Source organism: Giraffa tippelskirchi, chromosome 6, assembly GCF_054371585.1.
Source record: "Giraffa tippelskirchi isolate mGirTip1 chromosome 6, T2T-mGirTip1v1.2.pri, whole genome shotgun sequence".
Lineage (NCBI taxonomy): Eukaryota > Metazoa > Chordata > Mammalia > Artiodactyla > Giraffidae > Giraffa > Giraffa tippelskirchi.
In genome coordinates, this window is record NC_137280.1 from 24,361,724 (window position 1) to 24,382,245 (window position 20,522).

The window sequence follows — 20,522 nt, forward strand, 5'->3', positions numbered from 1 at the left end:
AATTAAATGGACATGTGATAGGGAGCACCACTCTAAGAGATGGAACAAACATAAGCCATCCTTCTTCTCCCCTGATGTAGTATTTATTATCTTGGTTACAGGAGATAAAGCTTTAGATGCTTCCCTTGGCCTTACCCACAGGTCAAATACTCAGAATGGGGAATGTGCCAACTACCAAGTATTTCCATCCTAAATAAATATTATGGAACTGCAGAAATGATCACCAGGTACACCTGTGATGCCAGTGGACTGACTGTGAGACAAACCTTAGATAAAACCTCATTTATCACATGGCTACTATATGTTCTCACTGTAACCACAGGGTAGGAAGGGAACATGATGATGCTTTGGATCCTCTGGTATCAGTGTGATCTAACAGTCTTCAAAACGTTTGGTTAGTTCCCTTTTTTTAGTGTATACTTATCTGAGTAAATGGCACTAAGTGCCTTTGGGGAAAAACTGGCTTAATCATTATCATGTGCATTTGCTGTGGTTCCTCCTTCCTAGGAACCCAGCCTTTTTTCAGTCCATGCATGCATGCATGCATGCTAAGTCGCTTCAGTCATGTCTGACTCTGTAAGATCTAGAAACTGGATGAGAAATCACTCTCTGTTTTTTGAGACAACTTGCCTTGGACTTTTGATTACCTACCCTGATATTTTCTGATGGTACAAGTTGACTTGCAATTAAGAAAGTTAAAAGGCAAAACATAGACTGGGGGGAAATTATTACAATACATCTAACTGACAAAAGAATTTTGTATATCCAGAATACATAAAGATCCTAAAAATCAGTAAGAAAAGTATGAAAAAGAAGAAAAAAATACTTGAACAGGTATGTCAATAAAATGTTATATAGGTAACCAGTTAACATATTAAAAGATGCTCAACACAGAGATATTCTTGATTCTGTAATATGGGAGTAACTGGTATTAGACTACCGTTCTGTTATAAGCAACTCTAAAACTGGACAAAATATATTTAAAATGGGGACCTGGGTTCAGTCCCTGGGTTGGGAAAATCCCCTGGAGAAGGGAACGGCTACCCATTCAGTATTCTGGCCTGGAAAATTCCATAGACTGTATAGTCCATGGGGTCACAAATAGTCAGACACAACTAAGCGACTTTCACTTCACTTCACTTCAGATATTAGATGACAGTACATGTCTGTAAGTCCTGAGAGAAGAGGAACTAACAAGGTGAACCCTACAAGTACCCTGGATTTCTGCTTCAACGCAGTTTTCAGATTGAGGCCCTGAAAAGAAGCCTTAACTGACTACAACAATATCACTGAACTATGGAGACAAAATTTGAATTTTGACACTACTAAGTAAGCTAGAATTTGTAAAGGAGATTACCCTTGATAGCAAGTGATACTGAGAAGGAAATCCACAAATCTGCAGAGGGATTCCCATGAGTCTTTGCCTGAATATTAAACTGTGCATGCACAAGGTCTACACAACACTAGAAAAAGTGAATAACTGGGGAAAGAACAATTATCAAAGAGTTTTAAGTCAAATAACTGCTAGAAGTAATACAGAATAGGGCTGGGTGGTACTACATAGATTAGATATTGGGGTTATAGTGTGGGGAATCCTAATTGAACACTATAACTTTTAATAGAAAACTCATGAAATCCAGGCCTTGGGAGTAGAGTTTATCTAGTCTTTGAGTAAAGGCTGTTCTAGATTTACCCTAAAAAAACTTAAAGATGGGGCTCAAAGGGATCAATCTAATCTGTATGAAAGTTAACCACCTATGAGAAACTAAAACTTAATGCTCTATTAAAGAAAGCCAAAAATTTCAGACATTGAACAACATAGAATACATAATGTCCAACACACAATAAAATTTGCTAGACATGCAAAGAGGAAGGAAAATGTAACTCTTAACACAAGAAAGATCAAAGAAAAGGAGTAAAAAGTGACAGAGATGATCGAATTAGCAAATAGTGAAGTGACTCTTAAATTCCTATTATGAATATGTTTACAGCAATAAAGGAAAACATGAATATAATGAGGGAACAAATTGGGAATTTCAACTGAGAAACTCAAGCTATAGAAAAGAATAGAGTGGAGAGTCTAGTACTAAAGAATATAATAACTAAAATAAAAAATTCACTGGATGGACTGACCAGCTTAGGTACTACAGAAAAAAAGTATTTAACACAAAAACAGGACAATAGACACTGCACCAACTGAAGATGCTATGCAGGCAAGAGAAGAGGCTTATAAAATGTATTACAAAGGGATATCACTATAAACCTACCAAAATTTGCTAAAATTTAAAGATTTGCCAAATTAACTATGCTTCAATTTTTAAAAAATAGCATTAAAAATTGTTGCTGATGTCAAAACAAAATGTTACATAGGTATCAGAAAAGTACTTGGTATTTTCTAATAGTATTAAATGATGTATGACCCAACAATTACAGTCCTACATATACGTGTACCCAGGAGGGGCAAGTGCTCATGTTCACACACAAAAAAATTCAGAGTATTTTTATCTTTAATAGCTCCCAACTGGAAACAATCCATGTGTTCATCAGTTTAAAAATGCAGAATACATCATGAGAAACACTGGGCTGGAAGAAACACAAGCTGGAATCAAGATTGCTGGGAGAAATATCAATCACCTCAGATATACAGATGACACCACCCTTATGGCAGAAAGTGAAGAAGAACAAAAGAGGCTCTTGATGAAAGTGAAAGAGGAGAGTGAAAAAGTTGGCTTAAAGCTCAACATTCAGAAAACTAAGATCATGGCATCTGGTCCCATCACTTCATGGGAAATAGATGTGGAAACAGTGTCAGACTTTATTTTTTTGGGCTCCAAAATCACTGCTGACGGTGATTGCAGCCATGAAATTAAAAGATGCTTACTCCTTGGAAGGAAGGTTATGGCCAACCTAGATAGCATATTTAAAAGCAGAGACATTACTTTGCCAACAAAAGTCCATCTAGTCAAGGCTATGGTTTTTCCAGTGGTCATGTATGGATGTGAGAGTTGGATGGTGAAGAAAGCTGAGCGCCACAGAATTGATGCTTTTGAACTGTGGTGTTGGAGAAGACTCTTGAGAGTTTCTTGGACTGCAAGGAGATCCAATCAATCCATCCTTAGGAGATCAATCCTGGGTGTTCATTAGAAGGACTGATGTTGAAGCTGAAACTACAATACTTTGGCCACCTCATGCAAAGAGTTGACTCATTGGACAAGACCCTAATGCTGGGTAGAATTGGGGGCAGGAGAAGGGGACGACAGAGGATGAGATGGTTGGATGGCATCACTGACTCGGTGGACATGGGTTTGGGTAGACTCCGGGAGTTGGTGATGGACAGAGAGGCCTGGCATGCTGCAATTCATAGGGTCGCAAAGAGTCGGACACGACTGAGCGACTGAACTGAACTGAACTGAAATAATTTGCTATATATTCTTTCAATGGAATAAATGAAAAAGAAGAGCTACTAGTACATATAATAACATGAATAAATTTCAGTGATATTATGCTTAGTGAAGGAAAACAGAAAAAAGACTATATGTTAAGTGATTCTTTTTCTATGAAGCTCATAAAGAAGTGAAGCTAATCTGTATTGATAGAAATCATAGTGGTTTCCTCTGGAGTAGGTAAAATATTCTAGAGTCTTGAAAATATTTTCACTTTTGATTTGAGTACTGCTAATAAGGGTGCGTTGTTGCTGTTGTTCAGTCACCCAGTTGTGTCTGACTCTTTTCAGTCTCATAGACTGCAGCACGCCAGGCCTCTCTGTCCCTCACCATCTCCCAAAGTTTTCCCAGGTTCATGTCCATTGCATCAGTGATGCCATCCTGCCATCTCAAGGGTGTGTACATATGTAAATTCATCAAGCTAAGTTAAGATTTGTGCATTTCTTTATTATTTGTAGTTTTCCCACTTGTGTTTGCCTTTAAATAAAAGCCTTGTGTGAGTATACTCTGAAGAGTCAGAGCACAAGGAAGGATATGAATACTTTCAAAAAGCTGAACTTGTTAAATCTTTTCACTGTATGAATATTCAGCAAAGATTCCAAAAGTTCAGATTTTTGAAAGGATTCCTATTCTTCCTATGTTCTGCTGGTCACATAGGCAAACCTGGCTGTCGTTTGATTAAGTTAAAGTTCTTCAGAGAAGCAGATCAAATAGGATATACAAACATAGAGAAACCTGGCAGGCTACAGTCCATGGGGTTGCAAAGAGTCGGACACGACTAAGCAACTAACACACATACACAATGGTTTATATACACATGAGCCAATTCCTATAATATCTCCTCATATATATACATAGATAGTATATAATTAAACTCCTCATATACATACACATGTATATCTATACATATGTATTACCTATATATCTATACATATGTATTACATATATATCTATATATATATATATATACATACATATACATATTCTAGATATGGATGTTTTCCCAGGTGGCTCAGCAGTAAAGTTTCTGCCTGCAATGTAGGAGATCCAGCTTTGATCCCTGGGTCAGGAAGATCCCCTGGAGGAGGACATGGCAACCCACTCCAGTATTCTTGCCTGGAAATTCCCATAGACAAAGGAGTCTTCCTGGCTACAGTCCATGGGGTGGCAAAGAGTTGGACATCAATGAAGTGACTTAGCACACACACATGTCTATGTATTATATACTGTATATATATGAGAAGAGTTTATATATACCTAAAAAATCTTGCAGATCTGCTGTCTACAAGGTGGCGAATCAGGGATACCAGGAGTATAATTAAGTCTGAGCTTGAAGACCTGAGAGTCTGGGGACTGATGGTATAAGTCCCAGTCTTAGTCCAAAGAACAGGCAACCAGGAGCACTAATGTCCAAGGGCAAGAAAAAGCAGAAGTTTCGGCTCAAGCAGAGAAAGCAAATATACTCTTTTCCTTTCTTGTTCTACTCAGGCCCTAAGTATTAGATGATAAAAGATGATGCCCACTGGCATTGGTGAGAGCAAATCTGTACTCAGTATACTGCTCCAAATGCTAATCCCTTCCATCCTTATAGACAAATCCAGAAATAATGTTTTATTAGCTTACCCAGGTACTCCTTGGCCCAGTCAAGTTGACACATAAAGTTTACCATCACACAGGGGAAAGCCATCCATAAACAAACCAGCTTAGCCGTCCTCAGGCACATCATAAATCCCACTGCCCTTTCCTTGGCCAAGAGCCAAAGTCAGATCTCCAGGCATCCTAGGAAGGAATCACAGCAGTCTCAGTTCTCTGTGTAGATTCTCAGCAAATGCTCATGGGTTTATTAAGAAGTTCATTTACTGAATAACATGATTTGGTCACATTCTGAATCCATTTATACCTACATAAAGCCATGAAAGATGTTTTTTAGCCTTTTCGTAAACCCTTAAAATAGTTTGCTCAAGTAGAGAGAAGATGATTGATTTTACATCCCAAGTCTTGAGTTATTTCTCTGTTGGCTCTCTTCTGAGAGAGATTTTAGTTCCATTGTATATATTTCACTTCATAAGACATGAATGTCTTTTTGTCTTTGCTCAATTTTAGTAAGTTATTTTTAAAGTCTTAGATTATTAAAGACATAATAAGTGAATAGCCAATGGGCAAAGGCAAAGTGCCTTCACTTAGAAGTGTGAAATTAATTGAAATTGCCTTTTGCCTGAAGACGGTACTACTACCAAGAACACACAGCAAAGTATTTATTCAGTGATAATTATAAATCCAAATATCTCATTGTTATAAGTATAGAAGCCTAGCAAATGCATAACTATTTGAGGGTTCAGTTAGTGTAATACTTTGATGTAAAATAGTACTCTCAGAAACTAGAGTAGTCTAGCTACTTTTGTCCTGGAACAGCTTGCCCTAGTCATATGTAAATCAGTAGACTAAAAGCTCTGTGAGGATAAAACCTTGACAGTCTCATGTATTTGTGTATCTCCAGTGATTAGCATAGTGATGGCACAGGACAGACATTCAATGTGCATTTATGGAATTAGTGAATGAAAAAAGAAAAAATTGAATAAAGCCTTTCTTAAGATTGTGGCCTAAATCTTCACACAAGCTGAAGCCAGAGTTCTAATTTTCATTTTCTTGGAGAGTAGTCAACAAGACTCAGCTAGTCTTTTTATGGGGGTTTACAAGTGGCTCCAGAGGTACCTAGCCAATTGCACCCCATGGATGGACATGTTTAACACCATCACAGTACCCCAACTAGGAGTGGAGCAAGTTTTCAGATTTACCCAAGTTCTGGTTGAGGTCTGGTAAATGTAGGGGTGGAAAAAATAATGACATTGGTAAAGGAAAAAAATAAAGATAATATCCTTTCAAAATGTAAATATATGTCTCTACCTGTCCTCAGCTCTCCAATGTCTTTGTTTCATATGTAAAGTCCAAAATTCTTACTCTGAGCTACAAGATACCACAAGATCTGCCTGCCAACCCCTCCCAACTTTCCTCTGACTATAGCTCCCAGAGTCCTTCCGCATGCTCAGTGGTCAGCCTCACTGGCCTTCTTGCTAGTTTCCAGGCATCTCATGCACATTTGTAATTTGGTGTCCTCTGCCTACACTCTGAACTCTTCCTCCAGGCCTTCACAGCACTGGCTCCCTGACTCCCTTTAAGTCCCTGTCCATATGAGGTACCTCCTCAGCATGGCTTTTTCTGGATAAGTATAGCATCTATGACTCCTGGGTATTATGTTATGGACTTATTTACCTACTTGTTTATTGTTTGAGATCCCCACCAGGATAAACATTTCCTCAAAGGAAGGAAAGAGAAACTTTGTTTTTTAGCAATGTTTTTTGCTTTCGTTTGTTTTCCATATATTCTTTCCTCAGTTCTTAAAACAATGGCTAGAACACACTAGGCACTCCATAAATACTTGTTGAATAAATAAATGAATGACTGAAGAGATGGGCAAATGAATGTCATGACTGCTGGGTAAATTCTAGAAGAGATAAAAGGAAAATTTCCCAATGTTTCTTTTCAGCAAGATCATACTGAACCATGACAAGAGATATGAGAGTGATAGGGTGAAAAAAATTTTTCAACATTTTTCTGTAATTTCCCTTTCTTCAGATACAGTTGACCTTCCTTTGTGCTTGGGGGTTGTGACTCCAGAAGAAATACTGATGCACAGTTCTTGATACTGCCCCCAATAGTTCAGATATTTGAGGCTAATTAACACTCCATCTAGTAATGCTGACACAGAGCAGAAGATTTATAGGGAAAACAGTTTAAGTTCAAAACTTTATGCTTTTTCTCGACTAATAGTAGTAAAAAATTAACAAAAAGACAGCTAACTATTTTTCTTCAAAGAAAGGAAAGGAAAAATATGTTTAGTTAATTTACTATTGTTAAATATTTCAACAACAATTCCTTGAAGAAATTATTAAAATTTCAGTGGGAACAGAAACATATTTGTATTGGGCATCATCAGAATTACTAAGAAACCATAGTAAAAAGATATTTAGCAATTTTATAGCAATAGCAAATGACCAAAACAATTACACATTTATAAATCCCTTTTAGATATAACAGATACTTTACTTTGTTAAATATGTATAATAGTCCATTCCATTCATTTTTCTTCCTTAATACAACATAATTGCATTTAGAGTAAATGTAAATAATGAGAATTTCTTTCTTTTTTTAATTGAAATATAGTTGATTTACAAGGTTATATTAGTTTCAAGTGTACAGCAAAGTGATGCAGATTCTTTTCCATTATAGGTTATTACAAGATACTAAATATAGTTCCCTGTGCTGTACAGGTCCTTATTGTTTATCTATTTTATACAGATACTATCTGTATAATCCAAATTCCTAATTTATTCCACCCCTACCCTTTCCCCCTTGGTAACCATAAATTTTTTTTTCTGTGTCTGTGAGTTTGTTTCTGATTTGTAAATAAGTTCATTTGTATTATTTTTTTAGATTCTATACCTAAGTGATATATTTGATATGTGTCTTTGACATACTTCACTTAGTATGATAATATCTAGGTCTATTCTTGTTGCTGCAAATGGTATTATTTCATTCTTTTTTATTTGATATTGATTATCAAAGAATCAAATATATATTACTTGTTACTACTTGATATATTATATATATTACTGGATATATATTATATATATATATTTCTTGATATATAATATATATATATATATTTCTTGATATATATGCCACATCTTCTTTAGCCATTCATCTGTTGAGGGATACGTAGGTTGCTTCCGTGTCTTGGCTCTTGTAAGTAGGGGTGCTATGGACATTGGGGTGCATGTATCTTTTCAAATTAGAGTTGTTGTCTTTTCTGGATATATGCCCAGGAGTGGGATTGCTGGATTATATGGCAACTCTGTTTTTAGCTTTTTAAGGAACCTTCATACTGTTCTCCATAGTGGCTCTACCAATTTACATTACCATCAAAAGTGTAGGAGGGCTCTCTTTTCTCCTCATCCTCTCCAGCCTTTATTATTTGTAGACTTTGATTATGGCCATTCTGGCCAGTGTGTTATGATACCTCATTGTAGTTTTGATTTGCGTTTCTCTAATAATTAGTGATATTGAGCATCTTTTCCTGTGCCTACTGGCCATCTGTGTATTTTCTTTGGCGAAATGTTTATTTAGGTCTTCTGGCCATTTTTTTTTTTTAATTGAGATATATAAGCTCTTTGTGTATTTTGAAAATGAATCCCTTGTCAGTCATATTATTTGCAAATATTTTCTCCCAGTCCATAGCTTGTCTTTCATTGTGTTTATGGTTTCCTTTGCTATGCAAAAGCTTTTAGGTTTAATTAGGTCCCATTTTTTTTTTTTTTTTGCTTTTGTCTCCATTACCATAAGAGACAGACCCAAAAAAATATTTCTCTAATTTATGTTAAAGAGTGTGCTGCTTATATTTTCCTCTAGGAGTTTTATAGCATCCAGTCTTGTATTTAGAGGAGTCTGGTATGCTATGGTCCATGGGATCAATGATTGAACAACAACAACTTACAGTTAGGCATTTAATCCATTTTAAGTTTGTTTTTTTTTATAGTACTAGAGTATATTTTAATTTCATTCTTTTACATGTAGTTATCCAGTTTTCCCAGCAACCTCACTGAAGAGACTGTCTTTTCTCCATTGTATCCTTGCCTCTTTTGATGAAAATTAATTGACCATAGGTGTGTGGATTCTCTATTCTGTTCCATTGATCGCTATGTCTGTTTTTGTGCAAATACCACATGGTTTTGACTACTATAACTTTGAGGTATTGTGAAAGTCTGGGTGGGTGCCTCCAACTTTGTTGTTTTTCCTCAGGATTGCTTTGGCAATTCTGGGTCTTTCATGGTTCCATACAAATTTTAGGATTATTTATTCTAGTTCTATGAAAAATGTCATGGGTAACTTGATAGTGGTCATATTAACTCTGTAGATTGCTTTGGGTAATATGGCAATTTTAGCAATGTTAATTCTTCCAATCCAAGAACTTGGTGTATATCTTTCCATTTCTTTGAATCATCTTTAATTTTTTTTATCAATATTTTATAGTCCTTGGCATATAAGTCTTTTATTTCCTTCATCAGGTTTATTCCCAGGTATTTTTTTTTACATGATTTTAAAAGGGATATTTTTCTGATGTTTCATTGTTCATGTAAAGAAATTTCTTTATGGTGATCCTGCATTTTGCAACCTTGCAGAATCACTCATTAGCTCTAATCATTTTTGTGTGGAGTCTTTAGGGTTTTCTATATATATGGCTCAGCAGGTAAAGAATCTGCCTGTGATGCAGGAGACAGAAGAGACACGGGTTCAATCCCTGGGTCCAAAAGCTCCCCTGGAGCAGGAAATGGCAACCCACTCCAGTATTCTTACCTGAAAAATTCCATAGACAGAAGAGCCTGGCAGGCTACAGTCCAAAGAGTCGCAAAGAGTAGAACATGAGTGAGTGACTAAGCATGCACATATATAGCATCATGTCATCTGCATATAATGATAATCTTACCTTCCAATTTATATACCTTTTATTTCTTTTTCTTGTCTGATTACTGTGACTAGGACCTCCAATACCATGTTGAATAGAAGTTGTGAGAATGGACAACCTATCCTGTTCCAGAATTTAGCAGGAAGGCTTTTAGCTTTTCACTGTTGAGTATTATGTTGGCTGTGGGTTTGTCATAAATAGCTTTTACTATGTTGAGATGTGTTGCCTTTATATCCACTTTGATGAGAGTTTTTATTGTGAATGGATGTTGAATTTTATCAGATGCTTTTTCTACATCTATTGAGATGATCATATGGTTTCTGTCTTTCCTTTTGTTGATGTGGTTGATATCACACTGATTGATTTGTATATGCTGAACCATCCTTGTGACCCTGGGATGAATCCAACTTGACCATGGTGTATGATCTTTTTCGTATATTGTTGGATTCAGTGTGCTAATATTTTGTTGAGGATTTTTGCATTTATGTTCATCAAAGATATTCACCTGTAATTTTCTTTTTTGGTACTGTTATTGTCTGGTTTTAGTATCAGAATGATGGTAGCTTCTTAGAATGACTTTAGAAGTGAATGTTAACATATTTACTACCACTATTAAGAACACGGATAATACTTATCAAGTCATACTCTGTGCTGGGCATTCTTTTAATTCATTTAATATTCACAACCACCCAGTGAGATAAAAATAATTATTATTCCCATTTTAAAGTTGAAGAAATGAGATATAAGGGAGCTACAAAGAAGTACCCAAAAGATGGGAATGGTTTAATAAGCTATTTCATATCTACACCACAGAATATGATCCACACATTAAGATGAATGAATTAGAGCTATACTAACTGACTTAGAGATTTCCATGAAGTGTTGTTTCATTAAAATAGCAATATATAAAAAATTGTGAATGTATGGCCCTATTTTAATAGAACAGAAACAAAAATGTCCTCTATACCTATATCTATATATATTTTTCATTGTATTTTATTCTGTGCATTGGGCATAGAATCACGACCAAACAGTCAAAGGCAAACCTTAGGGGTTGGGGAGCAGTCATCAAGGGTGACTGAGGGAGAATGATTAGTAAATGGAATAAGAAGAGAAACAAGAGAGAAATTTCCAGGAAGCCAGATAAAGAAAGTGGTTCGAGAAGAGGAGTGGCAACAATTACTGCTGGATAGAGTAGAATGGAAACATTGGCTTTAGTAACATGGAAATAATTCATGCATTTATAATCTTTTCAAGATTTTTTATTGTAATGGGGATGGAAGCCTGATTGGAGAGGGTTTAAGACAGAATGGGAAAACTGGGGATATCAAAGACACCTATGGTCAAACCTTGCAAGAGGGTTTTGATTTAAGAAAAGAAAGGTAATACAGTAATATACCAGTAGCTGGAAGGAAGTGCTTTGTTTTGTGTTGATTTTTAAGATGGTAATTATTTCAGAACGGTTGTATGCTAATGAAAACAATCTCTTAGAGGAAAATTGTTGATGGTAGAATGAGGAGGCAATTGCCAGACTGATGTTTTAACGAAAAAAATGTGGAAATGGCGTTTAGTACACAGATAGAGTGGGATGGTCTTAAAAGGTGTGTAATGGTTCCTGTATCATAAACAAAAAGGGAAGTAGAGTATAGGTAGAGATGTTGGGTGTTGGCAGATGAGGTGACGTGTGTGGAAGAAAAACATCCTCCAGTTCCTTGTATTTTCACAGTGAAATACAGAAGCAAGGTCATCAGCTGAGAATGAACATGAAAGGAACTATTGGAAGTTTAAAGAGAGAGGAAAAGGTAAGGAATAATTATCTAGGAGAGCAGTAGAGTGAAGGAGTACAGAAATGCAGTGGGATTTCCTGTGAGCATTAATGTTCTTATTCAGGTTATACATTTAAGGTGAGCACAACCATGATTTTTCTCCAGCCACATTCAGCAGCCCAGGTACACATCTGGAGTAGGTAGTATTGAATGTAAACAGTGCAGTGTCAGTATCAGTTCAGTTGCTCAGTCGTGTCTGACTCTCTGAAACCCCATGAACTGCAGCACACCAGGCTTCCCTGTCCATCACCAACTCCCGGAGCTTACCCAAACTCATATCCATCGAGTTGGTGATGCCATCCAACCGTCTCTTCCTCTGTTGTCCCCTTCTCCTCCCACCTTCAATCTTTCCCACCATCAGGGTCTTTTCCAATGAGTCAGTTCTTCGCATCAGGTGGCCAAAGTATTGGAACTTCAACTTCAGCATCAGGCAGGGTGACACAAATATTAGCCCTGGAATGGGGGAACCTATGACATAACAGGGATGATGGATAAAGAAAGGCAATGGGATATAGGTCCCAAATAGACAAAGCTTTTTTGGAGTATGGGTATTACAGGGAATGAGCTGAAAAGATAGGAGACAATGGTCAGAGAGTGGTGCACTTAAAAATCAAGATCATGAAAGGAATGTGATTTTTTTTATTATGATTGACAAGCTCTAAAGACAATCATAGAACTGAAAAACTGAGATAGAATGAAATTTCACAATCATTAGAGCAAAGGAGGTTAAAAGACTGAGAAATAAGCTCACTTTGCATGGACACTGAATCACCTGGGAGGAATGAGGGCCAGCTGTGTGACAAAATCTCCAGGAACAGCTTGGCAGTCTGTAGATAATGCCAACAGGAGGGGAGTGGATGGTTTCATATGATAGAATGTGCTTTAAAGACAGCGTTTCTTTGGAAGGAGACAGGGACAGTGATGTTGATAAGGAACAAGGAGTTCCTCAGTTACCTCACTTCTGAGCTGTGGGAGATTAAAATAAACAAAACCCAGCCTCCTTTGAGGGTGCTGCAGAGGAAGCAGTTTCATTAGGGAAGAATTAGTCTGAGACAGAGCAAGCAGATGGTAATTGACTGAACAATGGCCTCCAAAGACATCAGTTCCTTATACTAGAACCTGTAAATGTTACCTAATTTGGGGCGGGGGGAGATCTCTGCAAATATAATTAAGAATCTTATGGTGGGGAGTTATCCAGGTGGGCTTTAGTTGCAATCACAGGTATCCTTATAAGAGCGAGAGGCAGAGGGAGATTTAACAGATAGAAGATGCCAAGAGAAGGTGTTATGGTGATGGATCAAAGAGAGTTGAAGATGCTTCCTTTGAAATCTGGAGTGATGTGACAAGTCAGGGAGTGCCAGCAGCCATCAGAAGCTGTAAGATACAAGGAATAGATTCTCCCCTAGAACCTCTGGAGTGGACACAGTCCTGCTAACCCTTTAATTTCAGCCCAATGATATTGATTTCAGATTTCTGAACTTGAGAATTGAGAACATAAATGTCTGTTGTTTTTCGGTCACTGAGTCTGCAGTGCTTTGTTACAGCAGCCACAGGAAACTGATACACAGGCAAAGCAAAGAGTCAAAGAAGAGAAAGGGAAGAGAGTGGACTTTGTTGATTATGGACTTTAATTTCCAGAGAGTACAAGGGAAGTGGGAGGACAGAATTGCAGAGAACATATGAAGTCTTACAGAGCTGAGAGCCTGAGACAAACCTGCAATTATTGGATAATGGGTGGCTACCCATTAAATAGGGATAAGTGAAAGTGAAAGCCGTTCAGTCATGTTTGACTCTTTGTGACCCCATGGGCTATATAGTCCATGGAATTCACTAGGCCAGAATACTGGAGTGGGTAGCCATTCCCTTCTCCAGGGGATCTTCCCAACCCAGGGATCAAACCCAGGTCTCCTGCATTGCAGGTGGATTCTTTACCAGCTGAGCCACAAGGAAAGCCCAAGAATACTGGAGTGGGTAGCCTATCCCTTCTCCAGGGGATCTTCCCAACCCAGGAATCAAACCAGGGTCTCCTGCATTGCAGGCGGATTCTTTACCAACTGAGATATCAGGGAAGCCCAAATAGGGATATAAGAGAATGATGGAATTAGCACTGATGACCTAAGAGGTAGACTTTGACAGGAGGAAAATGATATACATATATACACCTGTAAATGATAATTATGCACACATGTCTATTTATAAATAGATAAATGTACATATATTTGACTGTATATGCATAATATATGTATATATTTATATGTGAGTTTATATGTAGATTTATCATTATGTGCATATATATATTCATCTATGTATATGAATGTATGTATTTGCATATTATTTTTAAATCATGGAGGAAATTAGAAGTGTAAGAGTTTGAGTAGGATAGGAAAAATAATGGAGACAAAGAGGAGAAGAAAAATGCTGGTACTTAGAAAACAAAGCAGAAAGTGAAAGAATATGTAAGGATCACATTTAAGCATTTATGTGAAACTGCATAGGTGTGTATATGTATGAGGAATTTTTTAAATTCATTTAAAATAAACTTATAAAATCATAGTTTGTATAGCAATGAAAGTGCCAAAAGATCTTTGTAAAAATTAGATTGAAGCATTCGTGATGCTAACAATCTGATCTTAGTTTCCCCTGCATTTGCTCTTTCCTGTTTGCAGTTCACTGCATTTATGATTCTAACAGATCCAGTGTATGCAGACAATTCAACATACAACAGTTCCAGCCCTCTCTGAAGCCCCTACTTTTTGTCTCTGAAAGGAGGAGGCTGCAGTATTCAGTGGCATCTGTGTGCTAAAAAGGAGTTTGCCTGAGACAATCTTAAGGTAGGTCTACTTTGAGAACCTGGTCTCAAAGTAAAATATGGCTAAAAATTTCTGAAGACGGATATTTACTTTAAAAGAATAGCCTGGCCATCCAAATTTTCTTCTCAGTATCATTTGTCACCAAACAGTTTTATGATTTAAAATCTAGGGTCTTTTCTTGAATGAACTGTAAACAAACTATTTTACTCTTTTGCTGGGAAGCTAAATGCATTTATTTTTTAGTATCTCTCACCCCTAAAATCTCACTCGTGCAGGAGTTTAATGCAAGTCTTGGGGCTATGCAGTCTTATCTTGGATCTTCGTTGCCCAGAGATAGACTGAGAAAAGAAAAAATACATGGAGGATTGCTAGAAACGTTTCTGTGGGATTATCATACTTCATTTCTACTTATATTTCTACTGCTCATGCTAGTCACAGACTCTGGACCTAGACTACCTGGTTCAAATTCTGGTTTTACCACTACCTGGCTGTGTGTTCTTAAGCAAGTGACTTATCCTCTCTGCGCCTCTGAGTCCTAAGCTGAAAATGTGATAACAATCAATAGCAGTGACCTCATAAGGTTGTTGTGAAGACTAAATGAATTAATCCACACATTGTACTTAATTCTTGGTACATAGTAAAAACCAAGTAAATTGAACTGTCACTATAATTGGTGGATATGTGGAGAAATAATCCCCCTAAAATGTGGATGAGCAGAAAAGGAAGAAAGAATGAGATAAAAGCTAAAAATAATGAGGGAAACAAAAAGTCAATGACCTATGTCAGGATTTGGGAAACTGGAAATATTTTGGGAGAAATGAAGACCCTCAGAAAAATCTCACAAAAAGAGTAAAAGCAGGGGTCTGGTGACCTGAATTGTGTGGATATGCAGAATCCATACAGTACTCTCTGGGGTCAGGAAAGTTAAGTAATGAGTATGTGTGGCCACAGTTGTAGAGTTCTGGGGGAAAACAAACCTATATGTAAAATCACTTTCAATAAGCCTAAAAATGCATCTCTCAGTAAAGTTAAAAAACAAACAAAAAAAATCCCACAAAAATACATACTTACATTGTGCACAACAAGAATGAATTCAGATGGGAAACAAATACATCTTTACACAAGCTATTCAAGAATTTATTGGGACAGCAAAACTTCCCTGTAACTAGCCAAGTACACATTTCACTTACTTACCTGCTAGTCCGATAGCTTGAAAAATTGGCTTTTAACCTTGCCTTGCCCAAGGACAATGTTCTCATTCTGAAAGGAGTTTTTAGCCCCAATTGATAAATGCCTCTGCTTATGTTTGTATATTTTTATCTTAGAGAATACTGATGAATTTTTGGCAGACAGGGGACTACTAATGAGACACATTGGCTCACAATCTTCTTATCAATATTTTCAATTAGCAGTTAGAACTTGTCACAGAACATAGCACGCCTTTCACGAGTATATATTTGTTTTAATGGAATTGTTCTGTTCAGATTTCACAGTTTCTGGAATTTCCTAATATAAAGTGGAATTTGGTTTGAGATAATACTGGAGATGTTATGTGGACTTGTAAAAGGAACTTCTCAGCTCTACTTTCTGTCTTCTGGAACACTTTCAGAAAACTGTTTGGGTGGCCTTAGGCAGGGTCTTTTAGAAGGCAGTTTATGTGTATGTGGATGATGGCCTATTCAAAGAGAAGTGCCAAAGGAGAGTTATCAAAATTGCCATTATATTCGATGTTGATGTTTGTTTTATTTGCTTTGCAATAAAAAAAGTAATATAACTATATCAGTTCCAACACAATTAGAGAATTTTTTAAAAGTGATATACTGATTGGCACTTGAAGGTGATGTGTAATGGAATGAAACAAAAGTTCAACTTGTGTAACAGGTATATTCATCTTCCAAAACCATATTCCCTGTTGAGTAGCCCTGCCTTCCCCTCCCTACTGCCCTCTCCATATTATTTATTTGGCAAGCATTGAATATTCTCCTACTATTCTTTTGGTACTGAGGATAGGAAACTAAGATGATATGCATGGTCGTTATCCTGAGGAAAAGTTTTCACAAAATGATTGGAGCCCTTAAACAAAGTGCAGTTTTTAGATGTCATTTCCTCTCAAAAGGAGCAACAGAAATAGAGTTCCAGGGCTATGGGCTGAATTGTGTCCTCACAAATTTGTATGCTGAAGCCCCAATCTCCAGTACTTCAAAGTGTGATGGTATTTGGCCTCTTGATGAAAGTGAAAGAGGAGAGTGAAAAAGTTGGCTTAAAGCTCAACATTTAGAAAACTAAGATCATGGCATCCGGTCCCATCACTTCATGGCAGATAGATGGGGAAACAGTGGAAACAGTGGCTGACTTTAATTTTCTGGGCTCCAAAATCACTGCAGATAGTGACTGCAGCCATGAAATTAAAAGACGCTTACTCCTTGGAAGGAAAGTTATGACCAACCTAGGCAGCATATTAAAAAGCAGAAACATTACTTTGCCAACAAAGGTCCATCTAGTCAAGGCTATGGTTTTTCCAGTGGTCATGTATCGATGTGAGAGTTGGATGGTGAAGAAAGCTGAGCGCAGAAGAATTGATGCTTTTGAACTGTGGTGTTGGAGAAGACTCTTGGTAGTCCTTTGGACTGCAAGGAGATCCAACCAGTCCATCCTAAAGGAGATCAGTCCTGGGTGTTCATTGGAAGGACTGATGTTGAAGCTGAAACAGCAATACTTTGGCCACCTGATGCGAAGAGCTGACTCATTGGAAAAGACCCTGATGCTGCTAAAGATTGACGGCAGGATGAGAAGGGGATGACAGAGGATGAGATGGCTGGATGGCATCGCCGACTCGATGGACATGGGTTTGGGTAAGCTCCAGGAGTTGGTGATGGACAGGGAGGCCTGGCGTGCTGCGGTTCATGGGGTTGCAAAGAGTCGGACACGACTGAGCGACTGAACTGAACTGAACTGAAGATGTGATTAAGTTAAAATGAGGCCATTTCTAATCCAATTTGGCTGATATCCTTCTATGAAAAGGAAATGTAGTCACACAAGGGAACATAAGGGGTGCACAGGCATGTAGGGATCATCATCTGAAAACACAGGGAGAAGGAGGCCATCTGCAAGTCAGGGAGAGAGGTCTTCAGGAGAAGCTGTTCCCAACTGGGTCCTTGGACTCTTTAATCAAGAAATTGATAAGAGGCCAGATAAGAAATTCACACAAGACTTTATTGGGGGTTGCAGCACAAAGGCACAAAAACAAGTGACAGGTGCCTGCTCACTCCCAGGGGAAGGGCGAGCTGGTTCTTTGCCTGTAGTAACAACAGGAGTGGTCTGGAAGTGGGCAGGAAGAGTAGCTTAGGAGGTCTGCCCACCCCTTGGTGGTGCTGTGTGCAGGGACCATGGGCAGTTCCTGCTTTCACTCCCAGCATCCCAGAAGTAGCAGTTGGTTTGTGGCCTTTTCATTGCGTATGTAATTGCCCCCACTACACATATGTGCAGTTGTTTTTAGTTCTTTACAGTTTCTTTGTGTGCTGCTGCTCCAGGAGATGTCTGTCCAGGTGCAAACACTCTGGTAAAGGGTCCCAGATCCCAGCTTATCTCAAAACTAACCCTGCTAATACCTTGATCTTGGACTTCCAGCCCTGGAACTGTGAGATTCTATTGTGACATTTTGTTATGGCAGCCCAGCAAATGAATGCACCCAGTTTGCTAAATGACCTACTCAAGATGACCTACTCACCACCATTTTTTTGTACTAGACCCTTTCAGAATAAAATTGCACTAGACAAAGTTAAATAGGAAAGGAAAGCTTTATTCAAGACTATTGATATATATATTAGGTAGTTAGAATAGGAAAAAGGAGTCCAGAATGGTGGTAGCTAAAAGATGAAGAAGGGAAAACCTGTGAAAATAGAACAAAGGAAGGTCCGAGGCCTCGAGTGAGGATCTCAGGTAAAACAAACAGCCCTCCTGGCTAGCCCAATTTACATAGGGCTGGCTCAGGGGGAGATGGAAAAAAAACATAAAAAGAGGAGCCACAGGAGCTGCTTGTATATTTTTGAGATAAATTCTTTGTCAGTTGCTTCATTTGCTATTATTTTCTCCCATTCTGAAGGCTGTCTTTTCACCAGGTCAATTCCAGAAAAATAAACAACCCAATCAAAAAATGGGCCAAAGAACTAAACAGACATTTCTCCAAAGACGACATACAGATGGCTAACAAACACATGAAAAGATGCTCAACATCACTCATCATCAGAGAAATACAAATCAAAAACACAATGAGGTACCATCTCACGCCGGTCAGAATGGCTGCTATCAAAAAGTCTACAAACAATAAATGCTGGAGAGGGTGTGGAGAAAAGGGAACCCTCTTACACTTTTGGTGGGAATGCAAATTAGTACAGCCACTATGGAGAACAGTGTGGAGGTTCCTTAAAAAACTGGAAATAGAACTGCCATACGACCCAGCAATCCCACTGCTGGGCATACACACCAAGGAAACCACAATTGAAAGAGACACGTGTACCCCAATGTTCATCACAGCATTATTTACCATAGCCAGGACATGGAAGCAACCTAGATGTCCATCAGCAGACGACTGGATAAGAAAGCTGTGGAACATATACACAATAGAATATTACTCAGCTATTAAAAAGAATGCATTTGAATCAGTTCTAATAAGGTGGATGAAACTAGAGCTTATTATACAGAGTAAAGTAAGTCAGAAAGAAAAACACCAATACAGTATATTAATGCATTTATATGGAATTTAGAAAGATGGTAACAGTGACCCTATATGAGAGACAGCAAAAGAGACACAGATGTAAATAACAGACTGTTGGACTCTGTGGGAGAAGGCGAGGGTGGGATGATTTGAGAGAAGAGCATTGAAACATATATATTATATGTGAAATAGATCGCCAGTCCAGGTTTGATGCATGAGACAGGGTGTTCAGGGCTGGTGCACTGGGATGACCCTGAGGGATGGGATGGGGAGGGAGGTGGGAGAGGGGTTCAGGATGGGGAACACATGTACACCCATGGCTGATTCATGTCAGTGTATGGCAAAACCACTACAATATTGTAAAGTAATTAGCCTCCAATTAAAATAAATAAATTAACTTAAAAAAAAAAAAGAGGAGCCAAAATTGACACAGGGGCTTCTCTTTTCTTAGACTCTTTTGGATCGGCCTGCCCTCACGCCTCTCGGATGTATTTTCCTTTGCTTGCCAAATAAAACTGAGCTGTAACACAGAGCTATAGCACTGGTCTGTCTTTCACTTCTGTGGTGAGACAGAACCAAGGAAATTACAAACACCCCCAACACAGGGAAGAGAGACTGAATTCAACTCCCTCAAAAAAAGGCAGAAGAATTTTTGAGCCCTGGTTGAGTGAATGGAAAATTACTGTAGGACTAAGAAGGTTTATCAACGGGATCAGTACAATAGGTTATTCTTGAGTTTGCAAATGTCTCTGTTATTAGGCCATTTGTGTTTACTAATTGGTCTCCCCTGAAGTTAGGTTCCTACCCTGCCTCAGAGCTGGGAGCTGGGGTACTGTTTCTGTCAGTGTTTATTAACACTTTTCAAAGAGATGATTTCCTGATCCTTGAGAAAGACATTCCTGGGTTTAAACCTGGCAAGAGGTTGGGGGAAAGCTTTCATATATTTCAAAGGGCACAGAAAGAATCTATAATTGCAAGTTTCTAAAGTAAATGCTCTAAGGAAAGGACGGTCAGGGGGCTATGGTAGGAAGAAATCTATCTAAAGTTTAGCTGCTCTGAGGGGAACATTACAGCCATCTCAGCCAACCCATTTGTAATGGAACAGGCTGACCTTTAGTCCCAGAAAGGCATTAGGTTCCCAGCCATTGATTTGCCTCTGTGTTCTTGTAAATTGGTCCCTGGATGCTGTTGTAATGGGACAGGATGTAT

General features: G+C 38.1%; 1 protein-coding gene across 1 annotated transcript in view; it reads left to right on the forward strand.

The window, feature by feature from the left end:
- Window positions 1-20,522, forward strand: part of TRHR (thyrotropin releasing hormone receptor) — a 553,356-nt gene that overhangs the window by 408,816 nt on the left and 124,018 nt on the right. The window contains exon 5 of the mRNA XM_081503056.1: window positions 14,456-14,620. The gene's annotated coding sequence lies outside the window, so the exon portion shown is untranslated. The remainder of the gene's footprint in view (window positions 1-14,455; window positions 14,621-20,522) is intronic.